Source organism: Pelodiscus sinensis, chromosome 9, assembly GCF_049634645.1.
Source record: "Pelodiscus sinensis isolate JC-2024 chromosome 9, ASM4963464v1, whole genome shotgun sequence".
Classification (NCBI taxonomy): domain Eukaryota; kingdom Metazoa; phylum Chordata; order Testudines; family Trionychidae; genus Pelodiscus; species Pelodiscus sinensis.
The window spans coordinates 4,609,190-4,622,281 of NC_134719.1; the positions used below are offsets into that span (position 1 = coordinate 4,609,190).

A 13,092-nucleotide genomic window follows, 5' to 3' on the forward strand; every position below is an offset into this window, starting at 1 on the left:
CTATCACTCGTCCCCCTGACTCCCTGGTTGCCCTGCAGCAGTTTCCACCAGCTGAGGATGTGGGTGTTATATGGGTATAGGGTACCTTTTTATACATCAGGGGGCAATCCCAGGACTATTAAAGGCAGGGGCAAGACTCCCATTGACTCCCATGGGATGGCTTTTGAGCTCAGCATGCTAAAAAAAGGAGGAACTATCACAAGCTAATGAAAGAAGAGAATCAGTGAGGAAACATGAGTCACAGGCTTGGAATGAGGGTCTGAGGTCAGGGCCGTTCAGGGAAAATGCCCCAGAACTGTGAGGCGATGTGGGGCAGAGTGGGTGATGAGGCCCGATGGAGGCATGGGATGGACAATCGGATCCAAGGAGAGCTATGAAGATCAGGAGGGAGAGTCCTTGGGGGTCACAGAAAATGGGGGACTTCTAACCCACCCCACACTGCTTGCATCATTTCTCTTTTGCTTGGCTTTGCTCCGAAGCTGCATAAAGGAAGCAGAGCTAAAGAACTGAAAGTCCATGGAATCACGGCAAGAGAGCAAGGCCTTATCTGCCCTGACACGAGTAGCTGGTATAGCTATACTCGACTGTACACGCAGCTTCTCCTGGCAAAATAGCCTGGGGGCTGGTCGACTTTATGTCAGTTCCTTGAGCAAAACGAGCTATCCTGGCAAAGGCATTTTATTAGGTTTTTACTGGCTATGTCAGCAAAAAAACACTTCCCTAACCACCCGAGTGAGGCTGGCAAAACTTTAAAGGGCAGAGCAGACATGAAGTTGCATGCAGGCTCCAGTCCCCATGCTGTGCAGGGAGGGGCAAACGCAGGTCCTAAACCACGGTGACATACAGGAATTGGGTAATATCCCTCTAGGCAGTTTTGGCTGCCGCACGGTCTTCTATTGCAGAAGCTACCAGAACCTTAGAAAGCAGCAATATATAGAGAGGGAGGCCTTGTAGGCGTGGAAATAGTTGGTAAACATGGCTCTTTGGACCCGGTATATCTGTGTAACGTCTCTAGATTCGTAATGTTGTGCAGAAGGTGAAGATATCACAGCTCCCTGTGTGCTCTCTGGATTCCTGAGGCTGCAAGAATCCTGTTTGGGCCCATTGCTAATTACAGCCAGCCTGGAACTGCTCTCAGTTTCATTGGTTGGGAATATTATATCTTCCGGGGGTTACTCATGCCTCCTTCTGAATTAGAGGCTATGAGAGTGGCAGGATAATATGGAGCAGGCTATGTATGCTGGTTTGGCTAGCTCTGTACCACATGGATATTCCCCTGGGTAAGTGATAGAGCTATAATCTATCTGTAACGATGACGGACACTGATCAGGAGGGATTGAACCCTTAGAACAGGGGTGGGGAACCTCAGACCCGGTGGATGGGGCCCCTGGCTTGCCTGAATCCAGCCCCTGAGGTTCAGCATTAGGGAGAACATAAGAACATAAGAACGGCCGTACTGGGTCAGACAAAAGGTCCTTCTAGCCCAGTGTCCTGTCTGCCGACAGTGGCCAGCACCAGGTGCCCCAGAGAGGGTGGACCGAAGACAATGATCAAGCGATTTGTCTCCTGCCATCCCTCTCCAGCCTCTGACAAACAGAGGCCCAGGACACCATTTTATCCCCTGGCTAATAGCCTTTTATGGACCTAACCTCCATGAAATTATCTAGCTTCTCTTTAAACTCTATTATAGTCCTACCCTTCACAGCCTCCTCTGGCAAGGAGTTCCACAGGTTGACTACACGCTATGTGAAGAAGAACTTCCTTTTATTCGTTTTAAACCTGCTACCCAGGTTTACTGGCGCTCCATCCACCCACTCGCAGGGCTGGAACACTCTACGGCTATGTCTGCACTGGCGCGATATTGTGCCAGAGATATGCAAATGAGGTTAAGCGTGGACTATTGCCGAGCCTCATTTGCATATTGAATGAGCCGCCATTTTTGCAGAAGAGGCTCTTGCGCCAGAAGGAGCTGTCTACAATACCCCTTCTTGCACAAGAAAAACCCTCTTGCGCAATGCCGCTATTCCCGAAAATAATCAACGTAGCAGCATTGCGCAAGAGGGTCTTTCTTGCGCTAGAAGGGGCAGTGTAGACAGCTCCTTCTGGTGCAAGAGCCTCTTCCGCAAAATGGCGGCTCATTAGATATGCAAATGAGGCTCGGCAATATTCCACGCTTAGCCTCATTTGCATATCTGTGGCGCAAGATTGCGCCAGTGTCGATATAGCCTACATCTACTAGCCTGGCCCCCCTAGGCTCTGGTGTGTGAGAGGAATGTGGGGAGTATCTTTCTCCTCAGCCAGGGGTTCTCACTTTGCATCTCACTTGTGTGCGGCCTCCGACTGATTTTTCTGCGGGTCAGTGGCTCCCGACCCGAAAAGAGTTCCTCACCCCTGCCTTAGAGGCTAAAGTTATGTGCCTCTACCACATGAACTAAAAGCCAACTGGCTTACAGCTAAGGCTGTAGAGCAGACTTTGTTCTCCCTTGTCAGTAGTCTCAGTGCCTCTGGATTACATATATATTCTCCTTTTGTAGCACCTCTGCAGGTAGGGCAGGATCCAGCCTTAGTTGTAATAATAGCAACTCAGCCATAGACTGGATTGGTATCGTTTTCTTGAAATTAATGTAGTCGTTTTGTCACCACATTTCTGAGTCTCATGCCAGGTCTACACTGGCGGAGAGAATCAATGCAAGATATGCAACTCCAGCTACATGAATTGCGTGGCTGGAGGCAATCGATTTTAGCACCGATTTTCGGAGGCAGTTCCACAGTGGGAGGTCAATGGAAGAAACACTCCCGTCAACTTTCCTTAGTCCTCATGACAGCAGCTAGGAGTACCAGTGCTCACGGGGGCACCCTCAGCGTTCGATTGAGCAAGTCTTTACTAGAACCGCTCAATCAAACCCCGGAGGATCGATTACCAGAGCGTCGATCCTCTGGCAATTAGAAACAAGGCCTCAAACACATCCTCTGTCTTTATATTAGTAGTCCATTATTAACAGAGTATTTTGGTACATATGGCAGAATGAATTTTCTAAGACGTATGCTAAAGCTTCAACAGATACTGTGATCTTTTTAAGCTACCCTAAGCACAACTGATTGGGATATCTAGGGGTATCTCAGGATGCTCTTGAAACGTCAGACTTTGGGGACTTTATGGAAATTAGAGACACTGGTCACCTGCCAGACTGAGACTGTATCTGTTGCATCTGACAGGACAGCAAAGAGATGGGGGACAGGTATAGTGAACGCAAAGGGGATTCATTATTCAAGATATTGGGTAGCCCTGACACCAATTCCTTGCTCTCCAGAACCTGATATACGCTTAAAAATTAGATCGGCCTCGCTAAGTTGGTCTGGGCTATGAAAAATGTCATGCCCTGAGGGCCAGAGTTAAGGTGATCTAACCTCAAGCGTGGACATGGCTACAGAGGCGCTACCTTCCTAACGAGCTGGGGAGTGCTTGACCCATGATCTGCCCCACTCTGTCCCTTCTTCCAAGGCCCCACTCTTGCCCTGCCTCTTCCTGCCCCACCTCCACCTTCACCCCATCTCTTCCTGCCCTGTTTCACCCTTCCCCCACGCTCCCCCTCCTCCCAAGTGCCTCCTGCATGCCAAGGAACAGCTGATCCATGGTGGCTGAGAGGTACTGAAGGGAGGGAAGGAGCTAATGGATGGCTGAGCATCCACCATTTTTTTCCATGGATGCTCCAGCCCCATAGCATCCACAGAATCAGCACTTCTGCATTGCTTGGTCCACGTAAAAACTCTTCTGTTTACTTTGCTGCAGCCTCTCGAAGATGCAAACTGACAACATCCATGGAACAACCTCTTCACTTCTGCAATACGGGGCTGGGAAGGACGGGCAGGGGAGAGAAGAAACCAAACCAAACAAACCACCAAAAAAATGAAACAAGAAGACTTGGTTGGAAGAGCTCAAATAAAGAAAACCATGTGACTATGGCGACGTTTTGGGAAGGTTTGTCTTCGCTGCTGTATTAATTCGAGGTATCGTTTGAGCCTTGCTTCTGATCTGAAACCCGTCCTCACCCCCACAAAAATCTCTATCTGTAGTGGGGACTGGACAATAGAGAAGGGACCATTTAATAATTGTTCATTGCTGGTGAAGCATCTGGCACCAGCTGCTGCCAGAAGACAAAACAGAGGGCTAGACTGACATTGGACTGACCCACTGTGACGTAGTGGGGGTACTTGCTGGGCTGTGGTGACCTCTGCTGTCTGGAGCAAGACCCAGCAGGGAAAACCTTATTATGCAAAGGTACCATACTGGTTGAACCAGCCTACCCCCCATGGGGAGAAACAAAGGGAGGTGGAATGCTGCCCTGGCTGAGGGGCAGGGCTGGAAGAGAGTGAGTTGTTGCTGTCTGAGAGCATGGAGGAGACAGCCTAGGGAAAGGGGCTGGAGTTTAGGGGCCCAGTCTCCCCCATCTCAAGGGGGCCTGAGGCATCCTAGCCCAGCTCTGTGACCAGATTCCATCTGTGCTGTGCTGTATCCTGGAGAGGCAATAAACTTCCTCTATTCCACCGGCTGGTGCAGTCTGGTTGTGCCATTTCGGGGTGCAGGAGACGGGGGACCCCCAACGCGCCGTCACACCCAGCATGGCTAGTTGTATGTCAAGCAGTGTTGTAAATTCAAGCTAGCTGGCATGGGTAGGCTAATGCCAGAATGCTGCTGCTGTCTGAGCTTGTAGTACAAGAGTGGTGGGTTGTACTTACAGGCTACTGCTCAAGTTAACACAACTCAGCAGTTACTAATCCAATCACTCAGCATAGCCTAAGTGGTGTTTTACAGCGTGGTCAGCCTCTTAAGCTAGTCCAGCTCAAGTATTGTAGCTTAAGTGTACCAACTTGAGCTAACTTTGCCTTGGAGACAAGCACCAAGCTGCTGAATTAACATGCACTTGTTTTTAATAGAGCAGAGAACACTTGTGATTACATTGTGCAACATGCTGATAGAGACATGGAACACAATAACATAGGAAAAAGCCTATGGCACTGTTTCCCTTAAAACTTCCCTCGCAGCCTAAAAATTTCCTACTACTCTCTCTTCACTAGAATTCACTTAAACTAGCTGCTCTTAGGCCCAAGATTCTGCTTATATAGGGACTCACTCCACCCACTGATTGAATAATTCCTCTTGTGGGTGGGGCTTATTCTATAAAAGGATTGTCCTCCATTTTGATTCTCTATCCCCCTCCTCCAAACATGGTTCCTGGCATGGGGCAGCAGATGTAAGTCAGTTTTTCAGCAAAAGTGAAGTAAAAGTGCCCAAGACCGGTTAAACAGAGGAGGTGAGAGATGGTAAATGCTGGAAGTCTTTGACCTGCTTTCTCTCGCCCTCAAATGAGGAAGAGGAACAGAGATTAAGTTTACTTCTTGGAGCTGTCTGAGGCAGGGATGGCTCCATCCCATGTCCTGTTACAAAGCAGATCCTACGGTGTTAAGAACAGGCAGAAGCTAGACGGATTCATACCTTTTTAAGGCCAGAAAGATGCACTAGACTGACCTCTGTCTTCACATTAGCTTCATATTGGTGGGAATCAAACCCAACTCTGTTACATGAGAAGCAAAAATTCTGCTTCTTAGCCCTTCTTTTTGGTGACCTGGGCTGCACTTTTGGGGTGTGTCTAGACTACAGGGATTTTTCGAAAAAACTTCCCCTGCGTCTAGACAGCTGCCGTGTTCTTTGAAAGTAAATCAAAAGAACGCAGCAGGTTTTTTGACCGTGGAAAACCTTGTTTTATGAGGAAGAATGCCTTTTTTGAAAGTGCTCTTTTGAAAAAAGGCGCTATATAATGCAAACTGTGCTTTTTTGAAAGAGAGCATCCAGACAGCCTGGGTGCTTTCTTTCAAAAAAGTGGCTTGCTTTTTCAAAAGTACTGGTTGTAGTCTAGACACTCTTTTTCGAAAGAGGCTTTTTCTAAAGATACTTTTGAAAAAGCCTCTTTTGAAAGAGGCTTACAGTCTAGATGTAGCCTTGGAGAAGTTTTGAATCTGGATCCTAAGGTTAGGGAAATCCAGGTAACAAAGAGGTAACTAGAACTGGTTGATACTTTTCAAATGCTACATTTTTTTCATTGAAAAATGTCCTATTTTCAAAACTGGAAATGTTTGGGGGAAAAAAAGGCTTTTTAATTTTTTTTTGTTTTGTAATTTGGAAGAGGAAAAACATCTTTTTTTTTAGTTTGCTTTTCTCTTTTTTGACCTCTTCCCCAGTTTTCAGTGGCAAAATGACAAAAAAAAAAAAAATATCATGAGGGCAAAGAAAAACAGGAAGAGGAGGTAAAAATGGGAAAACAAACCCACCCAAAATTCAATACTGAATGAAAGTTGTCATTTTGCTAAACCTGCAGAACAAAAACTGATATTTTTTCTGGGGTTGCGGGAGGAGGGAGGGTGAGAGGGGGGAGTGGGAAAAGTTTTTTCCTTATCCAACCAGCTTTAGTGTTACAGTAAAACAGCAAGAGTTGGAGCAAAGGTTCTGAAATGCCATTTGTTTTGTATGCCCAGAAGTATCTTGCTCTTTCTAAAACCACACCATTTATTAGTCTGCAGAGCAGCAAATAATCACGTTTAAACTTTGATGGAGGGATGACACCAGTCACGCTTCAGATAAGTTCGCAAACTCTGCTGAACGGTAAGTAGCATATAGAAACAGCTATAGTTTGGGTAACAGCATTCGCACGGAAGATGAAAGAACCACATGATGGAAATGGGACTGTAATCAGGGGTACCACATGGGCTCTCAACAGGAGTGGTATAAAAAGTGTATGGAACATGGTTTTCATTTTTACTGAACAATATTAGCGATGCAGGGAGGAGATTGTAGTAGACCCTCTGAGGCGCTGTGGAGTATTAGGAGCTAGAGTCTGGGGCTGGCAACTCAGATTTGATACTGAGTCCACAAAGTTGAATTTCTGGGTGGGTGTGGTGCTTTCCCATGCAATCCCCCCCCCTCCGTAGTACCCCCTGGTGGTGGGGCTGGGCCCTTTGCCTCAGTCAGTTGCCTGGAATTAGGCATACCACTTTAAGTGTTAGGAGAAGATGGTGGAGTGCAGGGAACCTGATGGGGGAGGGAAGGGGAGCCAAGCTGTGAAAGAAAAAGTAGTACTGGTGGCAGCAGTGGCATTCTCCTCAGACCTCCCTCTGCCCCTCTGACATGACCATGAGGAGTGGGCAGCAGCCTGGGGACTAAGGGGCTAACTTTACCTAGCCAGGTATCTGCTCAGCCAATAGAAATGCAGATAGGGATTTCAAACTGGGACAAAGGAATTTTGGGGTTTTTCCCTCCTTTGTCTCTGGGCAGTTTCTCTCCAGCTAGTGAGGGGGACAGACACTATGTCTCCCTCCAAGAAAAGACTCTTCACTATCTGTAAGTAGGGTAAATTTTAGATAAATCCGTTAGGTTTTATTGTTTTATGGTTTGGGAATAGGAATCTGATGTCTGTGCATTTAAAAATGGGATTTCCTTTACTTTGTAACTAAGTTTTGGCCCATGGTGGAATCCCTCCATGAGTATATTGATTGGTGACTTTTCCATCTAGTCATTACCCCGGCAACAGGAATATTGTGGTGATCATAAAAGTTCTTTCTCTTTTCTTTTTATTAACCTAGTATTGGTTAATTTTTGTGTCCTGGTTTTACTTTTGGAGCTGAGATTTCCCAAGTGGTCTCTCCCTGGTTTCTTTATTATTACTTGGGTGGTGGCAGTGGATTTTTTTATCCCCACAATCTAGGGTTTTAAGATTTTGGGGGGAAGCTTTATACCAGAGCCTGGAAAGATAAGGTTTTGGGGTACTTTTGCAGGCCCCCACTTCTGCATTTATCATACCAGAGTGGGGAAGAAGCCTTGACACCCTCCCTGGAAGCAGCACTCCCAGAACCAGCTTGGCTCCTGTCCTCTTGTGTTGCCTTGACTGCAAGTCCTTCTGTGGCTTGGAGAAGAAGATAACTTCCTGGCATAGTTGTCACAGAGTCAGACTGGTCCCCAGATGCATGGCTTAAGATTTTAGCCTATGTGTACTGGCTGAGACTTGCGTTCATCCAGAAATTTTCTCTCTTAGAGTTTGTCTGTTTTATTGCTCCGGGCCATGGTTAGGTGCAAGCGATATCTGACAGCACAGGGTGAGCAGAGCCAGCAAATCCATTTGGGGCTTAAGTTATGGCATCCCAGGTGAAAAGTGTTAGCTAATGAAGTCTGCCCTTGCTGTCAACCCAGATCTGCTATAGGCGTCTCCATCTGGCAAGACACTTGAGATAAGGCATATATGTGCCCCCCCGCTTTTCCTCCCTGGGTTGCTCTGGGAGCAGGCAACACTCACCTGTCTGCCTGAGGTTGTTGATTTTAATCCCAGTGGTGATGTTGAATAGGTAGGAATCCATTATCTACTCATCTGCTGCAGAGCCTTACTCATAAAGGAAATCACAATTGGTGGTACTGCTGTAACCATCACAGGGCACATTTGAACCAGGGACCCTTGGAGTTTAGGAGCCGCTACGGTTTGAGCTATAAAGCCAGCTGCATCTTAGTTTAGGCTGTAGAGCTCCCTTGTTCGTATCTCTCACTGTCAGTGGTCTAAGTGCCACTACATGGGACAGTGAATCACACTAGGGGTATGTCTACATTGTAAGCTTATTTCAAAATAAGCTATTCTAGAATAGTTATTTCGAAATAGCACCTCTATGCTGCAGGGAAGGCTCAAAATTAGTCTGAGGCAGACTTCCCTATTGTAGATGTGCTATTTTGATTTAGAGCCCTAGGAGCACCAGGGAGGAATAACTTAGAATGGCCCTGGTGAGGGGCTATTTCAAAATAGCAGCAGTGGCACGTCTACACACACCTTATTTCGAAATAGCTATTTCGGAATAGGCGTTCTTCCTCGTAGAATGAAGTTTACAGATTTTGGAATAAGCCGTCCATTATTTCGAAATTATTTTGAAATAACAGAATGGCTGTGTAGATGCTCGCATGGTTATTTCGAAATAACACTTGTTATAGCGAATTAACGGTGCAGTGTAGACGCACCCTAGGCGTGTGGGTTACACCGCCACCTGTCTGGCCACTGTGCACATTCAATGGCATATCTTAGAAACCTCCTGGAATAAACCCATTCTAATAATACTACTAATAATCTATGGTTTGGATTTAATTAAAAAATAACAATTATAAATAATATACAACAAATGCACTTAAATTAGACTTAGCACACCTTTACTTAACAATTTAAAGAAAGAAGGGTTTAACAGACTATCACTCCTCATTGAAATCCACAGTGTGCAGTGGAGGAAAAAAAATAACAGATACAGGATTCAGTACTAAATGAAACTCCTCTAACTGTCATTCACACTGCCACCATTTACCCCACCTCAAGGTGTATGCCCCTCTGGATTTCAGAGTCCCGGACCCTTGCTTGTGTGAGCCCACTCGTAGATCTGCAGCGGGATTGGAGACTGCGATGGGCAGGTTCAGTGTGTCAGTCCAGCCAACGCCACAAGCTGCAGAACCCCTCTGAAACTGGAGCTGGCTCCCACAAATGTCAGCAGTTCTGCGTTCTGGTTTACTGGGCAGATCACTCTATGACTCAGACTCAGTCCCTCTTCTGTGCTCCGTCTCTTGCAAGCGCTTCCCCAAACAACAGTCCCAGTTACTCCCAGTTCCTGTCCGTCAGGACCTTCTCAGTCAGCCCCAGGTGCAACAAGAATCTCTCTCCTTCTGGGACAACCACCAGCAGCCTCTGAAGCTCCCTGCTTGATCAAAGCCCCAGCAGGCTCTGGTCTGGCCCAAGCTCCACAACAGCCATCTGGCGCCTCTCTCCGAAATGGAGCTCACCACCTGATTCCTCTGCACTGAGTGCCCCAGAAGAGAGCAGATTCCCTCCTTTTCCCTGAGGCATCATGGGAGTTGTAGTCTCTGAGGCTAGATGGCAGCACACAGGCTCTTCCCCATAAAGGTCAGAAGCTCCAATAGTAAAGGCGGCCTATGGGAGGAAAACCTGCGTTCGTTTGCCCATGGGAAACGGGGGTTTGGCTGCACCTTGAAAGCCTCGATCACGAGGGAAATGTCATGCCTGCCCCCATCAGGTCTTAGTTTTGAAGTGGGAAAGATGGCTGCCATGAGGGTCATGTGACCAGAAAAGGATGCCTCTCAGGGATTTTATAAGCCAATTGGAAAGGGGGTGGCTCACCCTAAATTCCTGCAGTGGCTGCCTCAGTGATGGGCGACACCGTCGGTAGCTCTCCTACCTTCTGGGCAGCCAGCTGCAGAGTAAAGTGGCATTAGTGCTGATGCATTGCAGCTACAGATGGCCTGTGGGTAATACGGCCTCTTTGCACCAGAGCTGGGATGAACGTCGGGCTGGCATTTCATAGCTCACGCATTCCCATGTGCAGGGTGTGATGAGCTACTTGGATCTAAATGAGAGCTCTTGCGGTGGTGATAATGTGAACTCAGTGTGGCATCGGAGAAGCTTTCCCCTGGATCAGAGCCCTGTTGGGTGTCTCCATCACCTCTTCCATTTTTAACCGGAAAACTATAGCCTCAGTGCCCTAACCTCCTTCCACAAGGGCATGCACCCTTCTCTCCCACACACTAACCCTATCATATATTCCTGCGCATCCAGAAATATAATCTATGCTATCATGTGCCGAAAGTGTCCATCTGCTATGTACATTGGACAAACATCTCAGACACTTCGCCAAAGGATTAATGCCCACAAAACAGATATCAGACAAGATCACAAAGAAAAAACAGTTTCTTGCCATTTTAACCAGAAAGGACACTCTCTCGATGATTTAACCACCTGCATTCTGCTACAAAGACCTTTTACATCTGCACTTGAAAGGGAATCCTCTGAACTGTCATTCATGTTAAAATTTGACACTCTCCAAAAAGGAATGAACAAACACTCAAGCTATCTTACCTATTACCAAGATAGCTTCCCCAATTATCACCTCTAATACCATTAACTCACAAACATCCCACTCTCCCCACCTCTAATATCATCAATTCACAGACACTTACCTTCCTTCCTCCCCCCCCCCCCCCCCCGGCATTCCCCTCCTGTTCGGAAATGTGATTTGTCCTTTTTATATGTGTTCATTTTTTTTAATTGTATCCTTTGGTATATATGGCTGTGACTATTTTCTTCCACTATTTGATCTGAGGAAGTGGGTCTGGCCCACGAAAGCTCATCATCTAATAAACCATCTTGTTAGTCTTTAAAGTGCGACATTGTCCTGCATTTTGCTTCAGCTACCCCAGACTAACACGGCTACATTTCTATCACTAACCCTATCTGGCACTGAATTCCATGCTCCAGGGCTTGTGGGATGGAGAAGGTCACTCACAGTACGTTGGGCCTTCTAGTAGAGATCCCCGACCGAATGACCTGACAGGGGATCTGAGCGTTGCTTCAAGCAGCCGTGGGTGGGAGTAGAGAAGGGTGATTTACACTGATTGAGACAGAGCCTGTTTAGTCTCTTCTCTTGTGTTTTAGCCAATAGCAGTTTCATAATATTGGAGGTGGGATTTAATCTCAGAAGTCTGGAGCTGAGAGGGGGATCTGGTGCTTGCTGGAGTAGTTTGTATAAATAATCAAAATGACCCTTTGAGTCTGAAAAACTGGGACCCAAATGCCCACCTAGAAAATGTTGTATCCAGAGTATCAGTAGCTTGCTTCCTCATGAGATTTCTGGTAACTCCATTTGCTGGCTGGGTTAGATTGACAGATTTTAAATCCAGGCAGAGTTCTTTTGATCTTCATATGCCTCCTGCATAATACAGGCTATAGGTTTCACCTAAGGATCCAGCACTGAGCACAAGAACTTGTGGCTAATCAAGATTATATTCAGAAGCTTCAGAGGGGCAGCCGAGTGAGTCTGTAACAGGAAAAACTTAAAAAACAACAAATAGTCGGGTAGCACTTTAAAGACGAACAAAACATGTTGATGAAATCGTGAGCTTTTATGGGCACAGCCCACTTCTTCAGATTGCCTGGTGTCTGGTTTTGAACCGGACAGTCCGGTATTTGAGGGTTCTGTCTGGGAAAAAAATTAAGAAAATACTGGACATAAAGAATGTCCGGTATTTTCTAATTAGGTAAGGTTTTTTTATTATTAAGAGTATCAGTACCTAGTTGCAAACTATCTGGCAGGTAGACACGCTCACTCTGCGTGAGTGGGAGTGGGGCCGTGGCAAGAGGGAATCCCTGGGGCTGGACCCACTTGTGTTTCACCGGGACCATGCACGGGACAGGCAGTGCCCCGGGATCTGCGTGTGCCCATGTCAGTCCCGCTCCCCAGTGGTTGATTCTCTCCTCCTGCTCCCCCCACCAGCCAGCCCTGCTCCCCCCAACCTCCTCCCGGCGAGCCCTGCTTCCTTCTGGCCGGTTCTCTCCTCCCTCCCTTCCTCCTGATCTCCCCTAACCCCCTCCCGGCAACACCTGCTTCCGGCTGATCCCCCCCATCTCCTCCGGCCAGCCCTGCTGACCCCAACCCCCCTGCCAGCCCTGCTTCCTGCCAGCCAGTTCCCCCACCACATCCTCCCTCCCGCCCCCCGCATCTGAGATCAAGTGTGTCTGGTATTTTTTTTTAAACCACCTGGCAACCCTAATGACCGGAGTGTTGGACATCCAACACTTCAGTCATCTGAAGAAGTGGGCTGTGCCCACAAAAGCTCATGATACCATCTACAAGATTATATTGTTTAGAAAGAGACCGTGTTTTGATTTAAAGATGCTGTGTAATGGAGATTCTAGCAGGCTCTCTGATACATTGGTTGCTTTCGCTGTTAAAAACTGTATTGCTGTATTCTGGTGTGTCCTTCTTCAGCTGATGCCTGGAAATATAAAAGAGAGCTGGGTGAAGTGGGCAGAATACTTAGTTTGAAAAGGAACGGGAGGAAAAAAAAAGGTTCTTTCAATAAGTGCAGACTTGGCAGGTATTTGAGGTTTGAGTTGCGGATGAAAGCTTTTTACCCTATTCAGATGGGTGTGTCTGTCCTTAGAAATATGCTTGAGCCAAAAATTCTGGGCCCAAACACAGACCTGAATTTCCCCACCGTTTAATGGTGTT

At 47.0% G+C, this 13,092-nt stretch overlaps 1 long non-coding RNA gene across 1 annotated transcript in view; it reads left to right on the top strand.

Annotated features, from left to right (window-relative positions):
• Positions 1–5,227: 5,227 nt before the first annotated feature.
• The window catches only part of LOC142830645 (uncharacterized), a 258,048-nt gene continuing 250,183 nt past the window's right edge, over positions 5,228–13,092 (top strand). Inside the window, exons 1-2 of the long non-coding RNA XR_012906081.1 lie at positions 5,228–5,312; positions 6,570–6,658. This is a non-coding gene — a long non-coding RNA (uncharacterized LOC142830645). The remainder of the gene's footprint in view (positions 5,313–6,569; positions 6,659–13,092) is intronic.